This window comes from Gasterosteus aculeatus, chromosome 20 (genome assembly GCF_964276395.1).
Source record: "Gasterosteus aculeatus chromosome 20, fGasAcu3.hap1.1, whole genome shotgun sequence".
Lineage (NCBI taxonomy): Eukaryota > Metazoa > Chordata > Actinopteri > Perciformes > Gasterosteidae > Gasterosteus > Gasterosteus aculeatus.
This window is the reverse complement of record NC_135707.1, coordinates 16,002,578-16,015,460: the sequence shown is the minus strand read 5'-3', so window position 1 is coordinate 16,015,460 and position 12,883 is coordinate 16,002,578. Positions and strand designations below refer to the sequence as shown.

The 12,883-nt window shown below is 45.3% G+C and overlaps 1 protein-coding gene across 2 annotated transcripts in view; it reads right to left on the bottom strand.

Moving 5' to 3' along the window:
* The window catches only part of LOC120810967 (nuclear factor of activated T-cells, cytoplasmic 1), a 52,755-nt gene that overhangs the window by 2,295 nt on the left and 37,577 nt on the right, over nt 1-12,883 (bottom strand). The window lies entirely within an intron of this gene.

Here is a 12,883-nt window from a genome sequence, read left to right as displayed (position 1 = left end):
AGCAAAAGGGGCCTTCCCCTGGAGTCCTCAAGGGACTTGAAATGTTGCCTCGAACTAATGAAATCCCATCAAATACGGCATTCATTTATTTCTTAATTACTTGCTGGCTGCAATAACTACCGTCGCGTGAGGCAATGCTGAACTGAATGTCAATGTCATCAAGTTGAAACACAGCAGCTGCAATCCAAACACTTCACCGTGGTTACCAGCCTTTTTAAAACTCCTATCTGCCCCGTACACACATCTCTGTTTTGAAGTCACCATCTTGTCTTTCCTGCACTAGTTCCTGTGCCCGCCACTTTCCCACAGTCGGGCAGACACAGATCTGTCCGCTGCCTTTATCTGCTCTGTGTTCTTTGGCAAAACAGAGGGAAGTGGCTGTGAAGATGGCTAGGACCCCGAGCCCTGCAGCGCAACGCAAACAATAAGCTCCTCAGTCATAAAGCTCGCCGAGATAAAGTGGGCCGATGTCGACGGAGAGAGAGAGAGAGAGAGAGACAAAGTCTGGTGAAACACGGATCCGCAGTGAGGAGCCGAGACAGGAAGTCCACCCACTCATGCCTGCAGTTTGTTATCACTAGATACTGTTTGGCAATTGGCATGGCATCACCACTGATCAACACCAATACAAGAGGTTACAACAATTCAATGTTATCGGTACGATGCCATATTGAACGGCTTAGGTAACTTTTTATTTACAAAAATGGTGCAGGGAAAGGAAGCGCAGACCAAGGATGGAGACATAAAGGAATATCGAATAACACAATAAATTCCGTAACACAATAAACAATCTGTCACAGATTGCATTTTATTTTTAAAAGAGGTAGGCCAGACACGTATAGCAGCAAGCCCTGCTTTATATAGCCCACAACCCCCCCCTCAAACAAACAGATTGCTAGGGACTCACCTCCATAAACAGGAGGAACTCCCATTGGAAAAATCCCACCTGTGCCAACACTGCTGGGTGTTTTCAACGCTATTGCCCTCCAGGCCAAACATGCATTTACACGCTGAGTTTATTTTTAGCTCTGCCATCGCAGGACACAAGCGGGCACATGCGAAAATGAGAGGATCAAACTGAAATGTCGCTGCTCTTTTCTGCTAGCCGTGGTGAGAAATCTGCTCCAGGTAGTTATGAAGAAGGGAAGGGAAAACCCAACAGCTCGGTGGCAGAAAGCCACACGCTTTCTTTCCTCTTTTCAGTCATTGTAAAAAAAAAAAAAGAAGAAAAATAGTGACGTCTCCTCCGCCCACACTTAAACTGAGGTGTTATTTTGCTCGGTGTCATCAACTAATATTTTCCATCGGCATGCTCAATGATGTTCCATTCTGAAGAGACAAGAGATAAACAGAGAAGAAAGGTGAAACTATGGTCTCCATGTACTCTGTCAGCAATGTGAAAATCTCAGAAGCAGGATGTGGCCAACTGTTATACCGCAAGACAACACCAAGCTGCTATATATAGCTGTTCAAAAGGGTAGCTCACTTTGTATTTGCACCAACTTCTCAGAAACGGAGAAATTGTAAAGAACAGTTGAGGAACCAGAATGTGCAAAGAAACACATCAACAGGTATTTCCTTTGAATGCATGTGAACGTGCTTCATGACAAACCTTTCAGGTTGTTTTTCATGACAGACACCCGATTCAATTTAGTTTAGTTTGCAAAAAAGGAAAGAAAGTGAATTGATTTAATTTTGCAAAAAAAGTAAACATTATAAATGTTGATAAAATATCAGGTGTCAAATTTCTGCCACTGAATACAATCCTGTTTTTCCATTTAAGTCAAACTTCTCGTTTTACTGTCCATGAAAGGACTAGATAACCACAAATATGCAGGAAATGAATGAGGACATTCTGGGGAACATTTAGTCCAAGGAGGACACCGGCTCCAAAAATGAATGATGTGCTCTGTAAACCAGGCTGCGTGAAGCTAGTTGCAATGTTAAAAACATTACGGATGATAATTTGTGTTATTTCAACAAAGAACGGTATGTTATTTAATCCAATAATATGTTTGCTGTCAGGCGTGTACATAAATTTACTTTTTGTAGCTTATCTTTATCTTTCTCGACAGCATTGGAAACTTTTTTTAACTATTTAAAAAAAAAAAAAAAACCTTTTTTCCAGTTGCCCAGGTTAATAATGGAAAGCTGTAACTGGGAGGATACTATTTCATGACTAAACAAGAGCAGTGGAAAATTAAACCCCAAATATTCCATTGCTTTAAAAAAGAGAGAGAAAGAAAAGAAAAGGCCAACCCTGCTAGTCTTAGTTAAAAAGAGTGACATCCTCTATTAGCCGTCGTGCCACAGCAACCAGTGAACTGCAGTCCAGACCTGTCAGGGCGCAGAGCTAAGACCCAGGTGGCTGTGAGGTCCATTTAAAGGCAGGTGTGAGAGGGCCTCACTTTACACTGATGCCAACCTTGTTAAACCGCACAATGGACAATTCGGCTCCTTTGTGAAGGCCTACCAGTGTTTCTTGGCAAGTGGCTGGCGGCCAGTACGGCTGCTGGCTGAATGAACGTTGACGTCGCTAAAATAACCGGTCTGTACGAACCGTGACTCCGAAACGCAGTGTGGCTCAACTGTTATAAACTCTTCCTGTGCAACCGGGCTGGTTGTCTTTGACAGAACATAACAGAAGGACCCGACCAAAAACAGCACAGCTTTAAAATAACACAACGGGCTGCACAGGTGTGGCCGTGCGGCTACGGTGAACTGAGGGATAAAGATTGATGGTCAGAAGAGTAGGCTCGGCTTTCTTTGACGGAGGCCTTGTGCCAACGCGGTGGTCTCACCAGTGTGGACGACGAGGATTTGTTTGATGCCGTGCTCATTGTCAGTCGGGCTTCTCCGAATTATTCTGGGAGGAACTTGCGGAGATGTGATGAAGTGAGCGGAGAATATGTACTTTTTGAGCACAAATATGAGTCGCCGCAAATCAGACGAATGGGTCGCGATTTCAAAAACCAATCAAAAGACACGTCGAGAAGTATTGCGTTTTATGAGAACAATTTGCAAACTGTAAAAATGTTACGTATTTTTGACTGGTATTAGAAAAAATAAAAAGTTATAGCATTCTAGAAGTTTGTACTCAGTAATCCAAGCATGACCTCATTTGTCTACTCTGAGAGTTCAGAGTGAACCTGACCTGCACTGGGGATTCAGTTAGCATTGTTAGAGCAGAGTGCTGCGCATTGGGGTTCGATAACAGCCGGGCTTCCTCAGAGAACAGAGGATGCCCTATGTGGTCGGGGGAGAAGCACAGCCTCGAGGCCTGAGAGCCGCTGCAAGGTTCCTGCGTAACACAATCTCCTTCGGCCAAATCAGGACTGACTGGCAATGACCTGAGAGAGAGAGCGAGAGAGAGAGTGACTTCACCTTCTCCTGGCTTCCCTCAGCTGACCAGCAAAAACACGACCTCTGAACTCTAGTTTGTAATGGAGGCTTCCTGCAAGGCACTCGGGTTCTCACTTGGAGTCTCTTGATACCAAAGTAGCTGGAGGCACCTTCCTGAGCTTCTCTCACTTTCACTGGATGAACAAACGGCAGCTGTGCGAGGGTCACAGACCTCCGCACTGTAGCCAAAGGGAAATGTTTCCAACGCTTACTCGTACCTCCTGTAGTAGCACATCGGGTTTGTGAGAAAGCGGAGGTGACTTTCCGTCTATTGTGGCCCTCACGGCATCATATGAGGAAATAAGTCTGAGTCACAAAGGCTTTTTTTTTACACAAACACAGATACATTCTGGGATCATATTTTTGAGGGCTAAAGGAGATCCGAATTGCTTTCATGTGATTCGGCAGGAAAGTTAAACTGCCCAAAACTTTGCTTGGAGAGAGACAATTGAATTTCCCGGTACATATTACTTTTGTTTCCCCACTATATCAAATCTTCTCTTGGCCTCAGCAGAAACACTTAATGGACAATTTGCTGCCTCCCACGCACGACCCAAGCGACTGGATGCAGGGAGCGAGGCTTGGAGGCTTATCGTGCGCTGATAACTAGTAGGCGTCAAAAATAGGGAGGGGTCAAAGGTCAGAGCGCACATAAATGGCACAGGCGGAAAAGGGAAATACAGATGGAGAGACTGCGACAGAAGGAGCAAAATGGAGGGAGACCCAATGGGTGTTCCCACAGATAAACACAACTGGAAAGAGACGGAGCGTTCCACTAATACTTCATCATGATAAAGTGCTTCATAAATTCATCTGAGCCTCGCAGGTAGACAGCTTCTAATCCATCGCAGGGATCCCTTTGGGCCTAATGATGTGATGATATGTACAGACAGCACAGTTCATCCCTACAGCTACAGGCGGATGTGTGAAGCAGTGGGCTTTCCCATGTGGAACCACTCAGTCTTCTCAAATGACATAAGACACGGGGAGAAGATGAAGAAGAAAAAAAGGAGATAGGGCTGGAAAGCCGCAGTTTGTTTTAAAACAAAGCGAGAATTCACTCTGAGAGCTGAGGTTTTACAACTGCCCTGCAGCAGCTGTGTGGTACTGCGAAAACACAGCTGTGCCGTGGACTGCAGACTACACACAACGTGAACAACGACGCATTGAAATGTGTGACTTCAAGTCAAGGGGGTTATTTCCACTGGTTTGATCCTCCTCTGATATTCTCTCTGTGACCGTTGTCTTACCGTCCAGCAGTGCTGAGGATCTGAGTTGATAAAAGACTGCGCTCCAATCTTTTGGGCTTTGTGATTGACCTGGTGTCGGCCCTCACCATGCAGGCCTTGTTGCTGCAGGTTGTTTTGGGTGGTATGTACGATGTATGTGATTGACGGGTTGCTACCACGCTGTTGACCTGCACCGGGGTCGTTTGTGTTTTCGCCTCTAAACTTTAACCCTTTCACGTTTTTTGCTCATGAGCATTGAATGTAACATCGGTCGCCTGAAGATGTCTCATTCGGCGTTGGGTTGTATTTAGCTCCACCCACTGGTTTCCTTTCTGATTCCGAAAAAAACAAGATGGTGAAATGCCAAACAGCCGGCTTCAAAGAAGAGACAAATGATGAGATGGCACCGACGTCATTCAAAACTAAAGGGTGGTGCCATCAAACGTTATCATTGACCGATATAGACAAGACTAAAACCATCTCTTCCCTCCTCCGTCGTCCTTTGTGTAAACAATAAGTGCTCTGATGTCACTGAAGAGACTTCTAGTCAATATGTCTGCTGCTGTTTTTAGTCAAGAGCTCCTGGCTCAGTTGGATGGGACACGAAGCAGCATGGAGAAACACCGACGACACACTCAGTGCATCATTTGGCGACTCAGAGGGGGACTGGGCTCTAATGTGCCTCTCTTTTCGGAGGACATGCTTTATAGTTGACAGCAGAGTTGGACATGTTGCTGAAGCGAACGGCCGGACCCGGGAGGAATAAGCTGTCTGCTTGGTCCAGATTAGAATCGCTCAAAAACACTAAAGCAGCCACTAGAAATGCCGCGATTCGCGCTTGAGACCCCGTCGAGCGGCGGTATCCCAAATTAGCAAACCCAAAGACAACAACTTTTTACGGCGAGCCCCGCCGCCGATGTGCTTATTTTGGCCACAGCAGTGCGCGACCTTTTGTCTTTGATCTCGCACGGTCTGCTGTGCCTCTCCCTATCTCACCTCACTCTGTCTCTCTTTGTGAGCCTGCCACTTCCCTCTCCCTCTCCTCCTCCTCCTCCTCTCACTTCCTCCCGGGCCCGGGAGGCCACGGGTGTGCTCACTCGAGGCCGGTCTCCTGGGAGGATGAGGGGGAGGTGTTTACATGGTTGGAGCTGCTCTCCAGTGCCCTCATCACTGACTTCTCTCTAATCATTGTGCAGCCGGTTTCAGAGTGCAACGGCAGAACAAAACAAAACGTACATATTAACAGTCCAGAAACAATGAACTCCTTTTAGTTTAAGAAACTGATGTTTTTCATAATCTTGTGACCTTTGATATGTGTTTTGGATTTGGACCCCTGGGTCGGGAACCATTGATCACACTCACTAGGTGCCATGTGGAGTGTATACAGAGCAAGGGCATAACCATGGTTTAGACATCGGGGGGGTCCAAATGAATACCATTCCCCATATTATTATTTTTCGTAAGTGCATGGCCTACAATAATATATTTATATATGAAAATTCGCACATTTAAAACATAGTTTCGAGGATTATATTGACCATTTAAATTCACATCTAAAGGAATAGTGTCATTTCTCTGTGACAGTGACTGAGTTGCTTACTATTTACTGACCTTAAACACACCGACCAATTACAATTATGCTTTTCCAGTAGTACTGTAGCAAATAGGATCGCTTCCAATGGAAAAAGAATGACCACTTACTTAAAATGACTGCCTATGTGCAATTCTAAATTGCATTAAATTTCACATTAATTTCTCACCTGATCATCTGCATGTCCAGAGCGTGTCCCCGTCTGGCCACTGCTTTCATCTCGCCTGTGTCTTTCCCTGTCTCTCTCTGTGACGCCTGCATTGTGACCACATGTCATTTTATCAGAAAAACAGCGACTCGTGCTTTTATGAGGCTACTCGTTTTATTTGCTTACACATTTAGCTCGGTATCAAGTTACTTGCTGTCTGAAAAAAAACGCGTATGCTCGGCTGCTGGCACAGTTTTCTCCAGTTTTCTCTCGGCGGTACGGTCGATTATGTGTACATAGATATATTTTACATATTTTCTGCTGTATATTGGGGGGGACAGATTGGTACCATGTCAATTTTGGGGGGGACACGACCCCCCCCCCCCCAAAGAATGCGTGGTTACGTCTATGATACAGAGTATATTTTCTACAGAAAAAGAAAAGGGATGAGACAGTTCCGCCCACTCAGTAATTTTGATTACACACTTCAGTTTCAGTTGTTTCTGAGTTGTATTTATTTGGCTGCCGTGGAGCACAGCAGAACTCTACAATCAAAGTGTTTATCAGAAGCTTGCATTGAAGTTGAGAGGCTGAAGAGCTTCTGACATTCGGCGCGCACGGACGACTTGAGACGCGGAGGAATCAAAAGCTCAGTGTCACACAACTAGTGAAGCATGACCGTGTAAAGCCTGAAAATATATCGGAGTGAGTAGAACAGACATTTTTGCCGTTGAGATATGAAAGGAGAGATTAAAACTCTTTGCATGGCTCATTACTGATGGCTTTATGGTAAAATAACCAGCCATCTGATAAAGTCAAGGGGATTGATTCAGAATTAGAAACGTATGCTCCCGCGGAGGCCAAGGCGGACGCCTCGAGATTTCACTGGTTTCAAAATTGGCACACTAGGAAAATAATATGAACATATTGAAGCAATCACACTTCAGTGGCCTGCAGCCGCCTGAGAGCAAATTTGGCTGCGCCCTTGCATACGATGTATGATTTATAACGGCGTTGTATTGAGCTTCTTTAAATCACCTGTAGTCAGTTGTTACGTGGGATTGCCGAGTTGTTTTCTTTTGTTCAAATGCCGAGAAACTGTGCTCCCCGTGTCAAAAAGGGTTTAAAGTGCAAGCTTTATTACTCTCATTGCATTACAACGCATACTAAAGGTAAGTAAATCTTTAAAAGCTCCTCCTGCTCCATTCAGCATCCCCGCTGAGCTCCAGCGCTCTGCACCGAAGCAGCGGTCTGATTAACACTCTGCCGGTCTGCTGAGCCTCAAGTTGAATGCGCGGGGATCCTAAACCGCTGAGGAGGAGCCGACCTCGGGGCACAGCGTGGGTCAAACCGGGTAGATCAGCCTGGAGGTATACAGAAGGCAATCTCGGCTAATGATACCCGTACCTCCTTTCCAGCGACGAAAGGAGAGACGAACTTTCATTGTACAGTTTGTGCAGACGGGGAGGGCGACTCTTCAGGGGACCGTAGGTGAGGAAGACACGTTTGCTGTCACCTGTAAATCATATAACTGCATTTTTCACCTGCTTCTGTTCGTGCCGCTTCGAATCACACAGGTTCTTCAGTTGCTGGGGCTTAGGGAGCGAACCTGCCAACTAAATGCCTTCGCAGAGAAAAGAGCCTGTTATTTTTCTCTATGAAGCAGTAAATCTAGCTGGTTTAATTAAAATGTTCATGACACTTCTGCTCACGATGTTTAAAGGGTGAGCGCTGTAACCCAAGCTCTCTGTTTATGTAAAAAACAACAACTTGGAAATAGAAAATTGTCTGATATGTAAATATCTGCTGTCAAAGTCGTGTCAACAGTTTATTACTTTTCTTTGAATTGCTTTGAAATGCTAAGTAAGGGATGTGGTAGAGTAAGGTCAGTTAAGTGCCATGCTTCAGTGCTAAATAGAGCATAGCAGTGGGTTAAAAGCCTCTTGGCCTTTTTTGGAGCTAAATGCATTGACGCGTTGCGCCACCATAGCCTTTCATCAGTTAATCCCTCAATACTTAACACTATTAAAAAAAAAGGCTTACTGAGCGCGAAAGGATTTCCTTGTTTGTTAGCACGTTGTTTTTTTTAGTAGGAACTGAGCTCAGCTGAGTACAATCGGACGAGTCAGGGGACCCGTTGGTGTTTACAACTGCCATGGGTCACAGTTCAGTGGTTACGATCATTCCCTCCCCTGAAGTAAACCCTGGCACCCACTGGTTTGGTAAGTCTCGGCACTGCACGCGGCCACTGGTGGGAGAGGAAGAAAATGTGATCTTTAACTTTTTCTCTGTTTATCTTTCATTGACTTTTAGTGTTTGAGCTGTGAAAACTGCCAGGGAAAAATCACCAAGATTGCGTGCTACTTTCTTCCATCTCAGATTTTCCCCTATTTCTTTTTAGTCCGTCTGTGTGTCTGTTTCGGCTTTATTTCCGATGTTTGACCTGATTCTCTTCATGCTCGCTGAGTATTCCTGGGTGTGAGGACATGCTGTATTTTCAATCCCCCAAATCTTAAAACACTAAAATACATCTTATGACTGGAGGCTGTTCCTCCATTTGAGGCCCATAACTTACAAATAAATCACCGACCCTTTCCTCAAGTGTTTGTCTCAGGAAAGAGTTGGATTGAAAATGATTATTATCACTTCCGACACGTTCACCATTGTCACAGTTGCACTTTGCGTTCCGTTTTTTTAGAGCGATATGTCAAAGGACGGCAACTCCGAAACAGTGCACACGGGCATTGAGTTTATTGCCCTGGAACTCTCAGTCCATAACGTTTTTTATCTGCATCTGTATTTCCCTTCTGCATGCCCCCCTCCTCTCCCCCTTTATGACTGACTCGCTCACCCACCCTCTTTTTTCCTGTGGTATCTACACTAACTCTGCCAAGAATTGGAAAATCCGACGGCTTTCCCCAACCCCACCGGCTGGATCAGACTTCTCTGTTGACATCCGTGGGGACAGTGTACTATTTCACTGAGCTAAGAGATTTCAGATGAGGGGCTGTTATTAAGTGGTCTGGGACGGAGACCCGCTCCTGTTTACTGGTGCCACAGGTATTTACATCCCAGAAATACACTGAAAAACACTGAAATTGCAGTGTGGGTTTTATGTTAAAGTGTCCAAAAGCAAGACACCCCGCGAGCTCCAGGGATGTTGTCCAGAAGCTGATCCTGACCCCTGACCTGCCTGTGGAGAGATTTGTTTTTCTGTGAATGAATTCTGCTTGTTGGGTATTTAATATGTTCCCTCAACTGTATGAGTTTTCCATATGCTCATATTTTTAGGCAGGAAACATCCAAGATTGAAGGCCAATTTATGGTTTCTAAGCATGCTCGGTGATTGCAGTAATATCAGACATTTCCACAGAGGAACAGTGTGTTATACTAATTGCAGTAGTGGTGTAATGGTTGCGGGGATTACAGAATGTTCTTCTAATTACTAAAAACACTAACATATCATCAAATCATAACCTCGGAGCTGTGCACGTCGGCCACACCGCCGCTTTGCCCCATCAGCACCTGATGCAGAAAAGAGGCTAAATCTGATCTGGCCAAAAGGAAATAAGCAGATGCGGACCTGGACCCCAACCATCACAAAGGCACAGGTAGGAACCTCGCAGCCCGGAAGACGGACGGAGACTCTCCCAGTCATCATTTGTTCCTGCGATGAGTGAGGAAGAGGAGCGTCTGGCGCGGTGCGGTATAGTGCCACGATCACAGACGTACACAGCAAAGGTCCCGGCCAAGCCGCAGGCCCTGTGTGAGTCCTGACCCGCTGTGATCCGCGTGGCTCGGTGGCTTTCCAAACGCGTGTTTCCCAAACCTCAGAATGTGAGCCAAAGAGGCCGAGCCCCTAAAACTGCTGCGTCGGGAGAAACTATGAGAAATACATGAGGTATGACAAACCGAAGTAATATAACTTCGATGAATAGAATCCAACGTGTTTGGAGAAGAAAGGCCTGTGGCTTTTACTCTGGTATTCGTTTTTTACCTTTGATGCCATGTAACTGATTTCCACACACAGTCAATATTGTGCGTCTTTTAGACGGCTTGAAATAATGGAAAAAAATCAGATCCTTACAGTAGCAAATCTCACAAATCTGTGTCACACATTTCTGACATTTGGGGAAAATAAACACTAAACCCATTCAAAATCAAAAGTCTCACACATAAATGCGTGCGTGTTTCAGACCCTAGACACAAAGGAAACCCAATTTGTTTAGATTATTTAGCTGAAGTTTTCAGCAGACACATTCTTTCTCAGTGACTGTGGATATTATGACAGAGCGACTGAAACCAGACCAGATCCTCCTGGCTAGCACGAACACACATAAGAGCCAGCGCGCTGCGGTAACTAATGGACTGAACTCTTACAGATTCATCTTGCTGTGCTTATCAACTAATAATATCCCCAATGGTTTTAAAAAGAGATAAAAACCAAAGCGTCCCGTTGTCACCGTCATGTGTAACCACTTAGACTCAATTATTTGCTTAACTGCAAGCAATCTTAGACAATAGTGTCTATAATTGAGAGGGTTTTGTAATATGTGTTTCAAGAACAATGAAAAAGTGATCAAAACCTGGAATGTAAAGGCTCTCATGTTGAGCCAATGGGACAGAGATAAAAGAGATGTAAAAAGAAACAGAGGGTACGAAGGTAATCCAAAGGACTTCCACTTAACTGTGAAGCTGTTCCTCTTCTACTGCACACACGTCATGGCCTTCTCTGGCTTACGTTACTGCACTTCCATTGTGACTCCCACACCACAATGCTTTATACTACAATATAAGGTCATGTTTAAGCAGACAGTTGCCTGCGTTCACAATCAAAAGTGTGCAGCACTTTGTAAGATTTGTATGGTATGCTTTATGAGCCACAGCGCTAACTCTAACTCAGGACAAGAAATAGCTTCACGTTTGCTACTGAGCACATGAGTTTGAGTATTTGGTGAGGACCTTAACATCCGACAATGGTAACAGCCTTTGCGCCTCTACTTGCAGAGTGAAAGTAATGGTTTTGGATATTAATGAGAAGAAATTGAATCAAATCTATTGCTGATCCAAAAACTGTAGTTGTTCTCCCCATCAAAGGGGTTTTCATTATTTCCTGTGCCTTTTTAAGAGGGGGTGTCGTATGTGTTCAGTCTGTAAAGCCTTCTCAGGCAAATTTGTAATTTGCGATTATACAAAATATAATGCAAACGATTTAAGGTGGTACATGTCTTAAAAGGCCACCTACTATTTTTTACTATGCCTATAAAAACAGCAAAGCTCTAAATTTAACTTACACCTCGCTGTGTGCAAACAGGAAATACTTTGAGAATGCAAGCAGTGACAAGAGTAAAAAAACAACAACAACACATCCTCCAGTCATAAATAATAAAAAAGCCATCACCCTTCTTCTTGCAGCCGTCAATATCAATATGTCTAGAAGGAGACTGTGTTCTTAGCATTGCACTTAACTACAAGACATCCTTTCTTTCTGTGCACTTTTAGCTTGAGATTGACCTGCTCCTAAAAGGCCAGGTGGGGGTCAGAGGTGGAGTGTTGTGAAAGCACCGGCAGTCAGCACTTCCCCATCGCCCCGATCCTATTAACTAAAAGAGACACGGGACACACAAACACATACCGTCTAAAGGTACAGGAGCAGCTCACTGCTTCGGTGAGTCCCATTAGACACTTCAACCTCCACTTTAATGAACACCGCACGCACTTCCACCCCCCCCAAAAAAAATCCTCTGCCTGTCCTCTGACCCTCTCCCAATCCCAGCGGCAGCCTTGCGGCACGCTCCAATGTTAGCGACTCAGCATGTTTTCAGCGCGGTGCGGACGCGCTCTCAATCATCATTAGGGGTTTTTGCGGAGTCCTGGGGTCTGGGAAACGTGCCAGAATGTGTTAAAATTTCCATGAGGAAAGCCTTGAGTTGCGTTCGGAGGCATCGGTGGTGGACGGAGATCCTCAGGAAGGCCAGAATGCCTTTTTTTTTTTATTATTTAAGTGGCAGGCCGGCGGGAAGGCGGAAAGGAGGGCCGACAACAATTCTGTTTTCATTTTGAGAAAAACAAGCCTAGTAGGGTTCCAAACGGATCAACTTTGAATTGGGGAGGAAACAATCACAAGGAAAACTAGCCAGTAACGCGAGGCAATCAGAGCACATATGTCAAATGTCAAAAAATCCACAGAGGCTGCGTTTGCGCTCCGTGTTTTTCTTATTTTGGGGGAATAAGGGCCCTCTGTTTCATGGGGAGGCAGCTGGTAGAAATCTGGCCCTCCTGATTAACACAAGCTCATTTGCTGGGTGCCGCGTTCAGCTGCACTTCAGGATATCACCCGTCGCGGCGGCGGCTAATCAGACGGGACACGCGGCCTCACAGGAGCAAACTGCTAGCACAGCCAGCGCACCGCTTACTGCTCTACACACACGCGCACATCTGCAGCAAAACACACGCAAACACCCGGGGTATGAGCTCCGAGCGAAGGGCCTTCGACGCGTGATGTGAGGCCAC